Source organism: Triticum urartu, chromosome 3 (assembly GCF_003073215.2).
Source record: "Triticum urartu cultivar G1812 chromosome 3, Tu2.1, whole genome shotgun sequence".
Taxonomy (NCBI): Eukaryota; Viridiplantae; Streptophyta; class Magnoliopsida; order Poales; family Poaceae; genus Triticum; species Triticum urartu.
In genome coordinates, this window is record NC_053024.1 from 627,768,214 (window position 1) to 627,774,389 (window position 6,176).

Sequence of the window (6,176 nt, forward strand, 5' to 3'; positions counted from 1 at the left end):
CAGATGAGCTCGTCTTCGGGGGATCTTCTTCCAGAGATGATGGAGAGCGAAATGCCCCCCCCGGACTCCTCCGCTCAAGGAGTGGGCGACCCCGAAGTGTCGTCACGGAGGGCCTCTCTAGATCCGGTGAGGCCAGAAGATAATCCCATAGACCCCCGAAGTCCCCAGCGTCCGGCTCCCGAAGAGAACAGACAAAAGAGCTCGGCACCATCTGGTGTGCGGTCGAACGTTCTGAGGGAGTTGGTGGGGCGAGCGGCCATCTCAGAAGAACACCGTATGCTGATGGGTACGGTGATGGAGAGAATCTCGTCCGCCGAAAGCGGATTACATGAAGCCTTTATGAGTCTACTGACAGGCTTTGAGGTACGTGAGATAATATGTGATAGTACTGCACATGTTAGGTGTGCCCTGTGTAGATAGTAGCCCCTGAGACTCCGGTTGTCGTCGAGAACGGCGGCGAATAGAGGATCATAATCTCAGGCAATAACCAGACTGCCCCTATGTGCAGGTGGTGGAAGCTCCGGTGGCTAGCCGGACTAGTGAGTTTGCCAAATTAAAATGGCAACTGGATGCGGCAGACGCCGACATTGAGCTTGTTAACAAGAGGCTTGACGAGGCACAGGGTAAGTGTTATTATCTGGTGAACGCCACATAGTAAGAGCAGCATGATGCCAGTATCTTTAATATGTTGTGACTGCAGATGGAGCTGCCACCATGGAAACCTTGCGGGCAGAACTTGCCTGAGCCAAGGAACAAGCGAGGATTAGTAATGCCGCTGCTTTGAAGGCGGCCGAAGAGTTGAAAGCCGAGAAGGCCGCACATTGCGAGAGCCAAGAGAAGATGGCCATAGAATTAAAAGACACTGCCGACCGTTGTCGGGTCCTTGAAAAAGAAAACCGAGCGAAGGCAACGGACCTTGAGAAGGCCACAGCGGCGGACAAAGACACCCGTTCCGCTATGAGAGCGAAGAAGGAGGAGCTGCGGGAAGCCGGGGATATTGCGGCTGGGAAACCCTTTATGTTACGGAGGAAGTTCGGAGATCCATGGTATGCCCCTCTGGATCGGCTATGGAGTTCGGTAGATGCATATATGGATTTAGTGGCGAGCGCTGCCGATGCGGCCAAGTACTTCTAAGGTCAGACAGATCGTGAAGTGGACAAGATGTTCTGGTCGCAATTCCACGTTCCAGAGCGTCTGCCTTCATTGACTGACCAGTTAGCCGAATGAGCCGAACTGAATAGGTTGTCCGGACTCGCCATGAGGTCTGTTGTGGATCAGCTATGGCCGGAAAAGCCAAAGCCGAACAGCTATTTCAGCTTAGTGCAGCAGTTCCTTGGTGTGGTGCCGCGCATTAATGCGATGAAGAGGTCGGCGTGCATAGAAGGCTCGCGGATGGCCCTTGCCCATGTTAAAGCATACTGGGCGGAGATGGACGCTACCACTGTTGCGGCGCAGGGTTCGGCCATAGGCCGGGTGGCTGCCGAGCACTATTTCGGGGAGGTTCTCGAGGGTGCTCGTTTGATAGAGGCCCAGTGCTCGAAGAATATTATGCTTGAGTGATATGTATTCTCATTGTAAGCACAATGCTGTTATGAAGTTTTTATAAGGCTATGTTTATACTTTTGCCTGAAAGTAGTATGATGCCTCCTGTGCGGCCGTTTATGTATACATGTGTATAACCTGAAAGATTGCAGCCGTCAGCTTCAACCCCCACGCATATAAGGCGGAGGTGCTCGCAAAAAGCGCGTGTTCACACTTAACCCAACGTCTTGGTCCTATTAAGGAGGTGGTAGCGTAGCGAGCGAGGCAACCGGACTATAATGCTTTAACACTTTCACTTAGCCATAGGAGTTTGACGGTGGGGCTACTAGATAGCCCCTGGTGGCTCCGCACTCTCCCGATCGCGGGGTGCGTACATGCTTGGCCGGAAAACGGCCCTTCGTTAAGGCGGAGGAATTCTAACATTCCGATAGGTCATCGAGTGGTTGATCAGTCTCACGCTATATCATGACAGTCAATTTTCAGCTTTCTCTACTGCGGTGCTCGTCCGGATGAACCAGGGCACAATCGCAGTAGTTCTCCTGGTGCTACCTTAGCCGGTAAAGCGGAACGTAAGGCACCAAAACACAGGAGCCGGGCAAACCCAACATTTGACCAAAGACAATGATTCGGAGCTGATGCATATAAGGCCAAACTCGCGAAGCCGAACACTCCCTAAGGTATTCGGTCTTTATGGTATAAACCGGGCCTAAATAGTGCCCTTTGTAAGAAGCCCCTTGTGTCCAGGTACGTGCATTATTCTGACGTGGCCACATGCCAAGACGTCAGCATCCTTCTCAACTGTGCTGAGAATTCGGTGGATATGTATCAACAAGAGACAGTAAAAAAGGTTTACGCAGGGTCTTAATCTAAAAAGAATCCTTGGAGCGGGTCCCTACTGCACGTCTGCGCCTGTGTCTCTGTTGTGCCGTATCCTGGACGGATGTAGCACGATGATCATCTGTAAAAGAGAGGAACTTAGGTGAAAAAGTTGTCGTGCGAAAAGATAGTTTTTAAAGAAACCATATATAATTCAAGATGAGTAAAAATTGCAACTTGTCTGCGCGCTTTGAGCCCCTTCTATTTGTAATAGGGGTGTGACCATTGATCCGGTATAAATTACATATAGCGGCGCCGGACTCGATTAACCGTGTCCGAGGTCTTGACGACCTGTTAAATGCTTTAGTTGGTGAGGCCGTTTTTAGTGTGCGGCTCTCTCTTCGGCGCGCAAAGATCGCTTAATACTTCCATTTACTGTAATGATGCCACGTGGGCCAGGCATCTTGAGTGTGAGGGAAGTGTAGTGCGGTATTGCATTAAAGCGAGCTAAAGCTTCGCGTCCGAGTAGTGCTTGATAGCCACTTTGGAACGGAGCTATGTGGAAGGTTAAATGTTTGCTACGGAAGTTATCAGGGGAGCAGAATATAACTTTTAGTAGCAGGGAGCCCGTGCAATGAGCCCCTGGGCCTGGCGTTACTCCTTTAAAGGTAGTATTGCTATGGCAAATTTTTGTTGGGTCTATCCCCATTTCGCGAATTGTATCCTGATATATTATGTTTAGACTGCTGCCACCGTCCATCAGGACTCGTGTGAAGTGGTATCCGTCAATTATTGGGTCTAATACCAGGGCAGCCCATCCTTCACGCCGGATACTTGCTGAGTAATCACGATGGTCAAAAGTGATTGGTTGAGACGACCAGTGGCAGGACTCCGCGGTGATAGGCCCTTGGGCATATTTTTCTGGGAGTGCCATTTTGTTTCTTCCCTTGATCACATGTAACACGTTTACTGTTTTGACTTCTGGGGGAAATTTGTTTTGTTCTCCAGTGTCTTGCTTGAGAGGCTCACCCTCGTCTTCGCTTGGTGTATCCTCCCCCTTGTGTACGGCGTTGAGCTTGCCGGACTACTTGAAGACCCAACATTCTCTGTGGGTATGATTAGCAGGTTTACCAGGGGTGCTATGGATCTGACATATTTGGTCTAGAATTTTGTTTAGGCTGGACAGTTCGTCTCTGGCGCCTTTAGAGGGCGGCTTTTGCTGACCTGGCCGAGAGCTTTTGAATCCGGCGTTTACTGCCGTGCTCTTCGTGCTGTCTTCTTTATTCCGGCGTTTGTTATTGCTGTTGCGCCGTGATTTCCCATTTCCATCTCTAACTTCAGATGTACTGGGGTCGCTGGTGCTGCATCTGGCTAGCCAGCTAGGGGTGGGCAGAAAAACCGACGAACCAAACACCGAACCGAAACAGAGACCAAATAAACCGAATTTTCGGTTTTTTAAATTGATACAGACAATTTCGATTTTTAGTTCCAATAACCAAACAAAGTTTGGTCTGCTCGGTTGTTTTCTCGGTTAGCCGAACTAGTACCGAACTAGTATGAAGGAGTACTAAGCTAGCGTGGGATTTCTCGCAGTCTCTGTACGCGAACCACGTCCGGTTGTTTTCCCGTACCCAGCCCAACTAGCTACGCTACTGTCTACTGGACCTAGCTAGATAGCCCACTAGCCCAAATGAGATGGCTTTCATGGATTGTGGAATGACCACCTGCCTGAAGCTAGCGCGTGTGACTTAATCGATTGGGACACACTTCCTTTAGTCCCACCTCGCTTGGTCAATCAGGAAAGGTAGACAGGCTCAGCTATATAAGTGCGTGTCGCTGCTCGCCTGGGGATAGAGCGCATTTGCTCAATCAACGGGGCCTTCGGTATAAACCGGAAACCGCACCGAAATAATCGGTAACCAATTTTTCGGTTAGCTTTTTTTGTACTCATTTTCAGTTTCCGATTCTGTGAACCGAATATTGAAATAAACCGAATGGTAGAAACCGAATTTTCGGTTTATACCGAACGCCCACCCCTATAGCTAGTTGTCCTCACCCGCACAAAAGCGGGTCATGAGGCTTGTTAATGCTGCCATTGTTCTTGGCTTTTCTTGGCTGAGGTGTCTTGCAAGCCATTCGTCACGGACGCTATGCTTAAAAGCTGCCAAGGCTTCGGCATCCGAACAGTCGACAATTTGGTTCTTTTTAGTAAGAAACATGTTCCAAAGTTTTCGGGCTGACTCTCCGGGCTGTTGAGTTATATGACTCAAATCGTCCGCGTCTGGTGGTCGGACATAAGTCCCTTGAAAATTTGCCCGAAAAGCATTTTCGAGCTCTTCCCAGCTTCCAATGGAGTTTTCGGGGAGGCCTTTAAGCCAGTGACGAGCTGGCCCTTTGAGCTTGAGGGGTAAGTACTTGATGGCGTGGAGATTGTCTCCTCGAGCCATATGGATATGGAGGATATAGTCCTCAATCCAGACCTCAGGGTCAGTTGTTCCGTCGTATGCCTCTATGTTTACGGGTTTGAATCCCTCTGGAAATTCATGGTCCAGCACCTCATCGGTGAAACATAGGGGGTGTGCGGCACCCCTGTATCTGGGTGTACCGCGTTGTTCGGATGTTTGTTGTGTTACATTGTATGTTGGGGCGCGCTTGCGTGGTCCATAGATGGATCTGGTTGCGTCGTCCTTTTGGTGCGAGCCCTCGCGTGGATCGCGTATTGTCTTGTGAGTGGCATTGTTTGCCGTTCTATGTTGGCTGTGAGGTCGTCTATCCGGCCAGGTGGCTGTTTTGATTTTTGGTTGTGGGGGGTCTAAGGCCTCCTCATCGAATTCAGGTAGCAACTTCCGCTTTGGGTAGCTCTTGGTGGGGCGATTGTCGCCGTACTTCGCTGCTGTGTTGAGTACTTTACTCCATCTGATTTGGAGTGTGTCATGCGCAGCCTTGAGCCTTTGCTTCTGCTTTTTCAGACTCCTCGCGGTGGCAACAAACCTTTGACGGGCATTCTTCTGCTCCGGGTGCCTGTCCGGCGTTATATCGTCCGGACTATTATCTTGGACAAAATTGGTTTGTTCGGTTTGATTCCCCGTATTGCCATGGTCTGGCAGTGGTTCGCCCTGCTCTAACGCTGAGTCTGTATGATCGTTATTTCTGCCGAGGCGGGATTTGGGGCGGCGCTTGCGCCGCCGCTTTGACTGCTTCTCGAGGGAACAAGCCTTCGGTGCGTCCTTCCGTTCCTCATCGTCGTCTTCTTTTGGTGTGTCCACCATGTATACGTCATATGATGAAGTGGACGTCCAGCGCCCTGTGGGTGGTGGTTCCTCTTCGCCTCCTGCATCGTCGTCCATACCGTCGATGTCTTCGGAGTCGAAGTCAAGCATGTCGGTTGAGTCATCGACAGTGGCTATTAAGTGGGTGGTGGGTGGGCGTCGAATTTCTTCGTCGTCCGCATCCCAATCCTGTTGGCCATAATCCGGCCAGGGCTCTCCTGACAAAGAGAGAGACCTTAGTGAATTTAGAATGTCGCCGAAGGGCGAGTGCTGAAAGATATCCGCGGCGGTGAATTCCATGATCGGCGCCCAATCGGATTCGATTGGCAGAGTTGCGGATGGTTCGGAGTCCGGGAAAGAGTCCGGCACCTGGGAGTCACAGGCTGCGTAGAGGGTTAGGCAGGTGTTTGGCTCGATCGCCGTTGAGACTGCAGCCCTTGAGGCGGTGTCTAACCACCCGTCCTCGATTGCTGCAGTTGGCTCCGAACTAAGGGTCAGAGCTGATGCGGGCGTGGCCTCTGGGGTACTGTTCGGCGGCAGAGCTAGGTC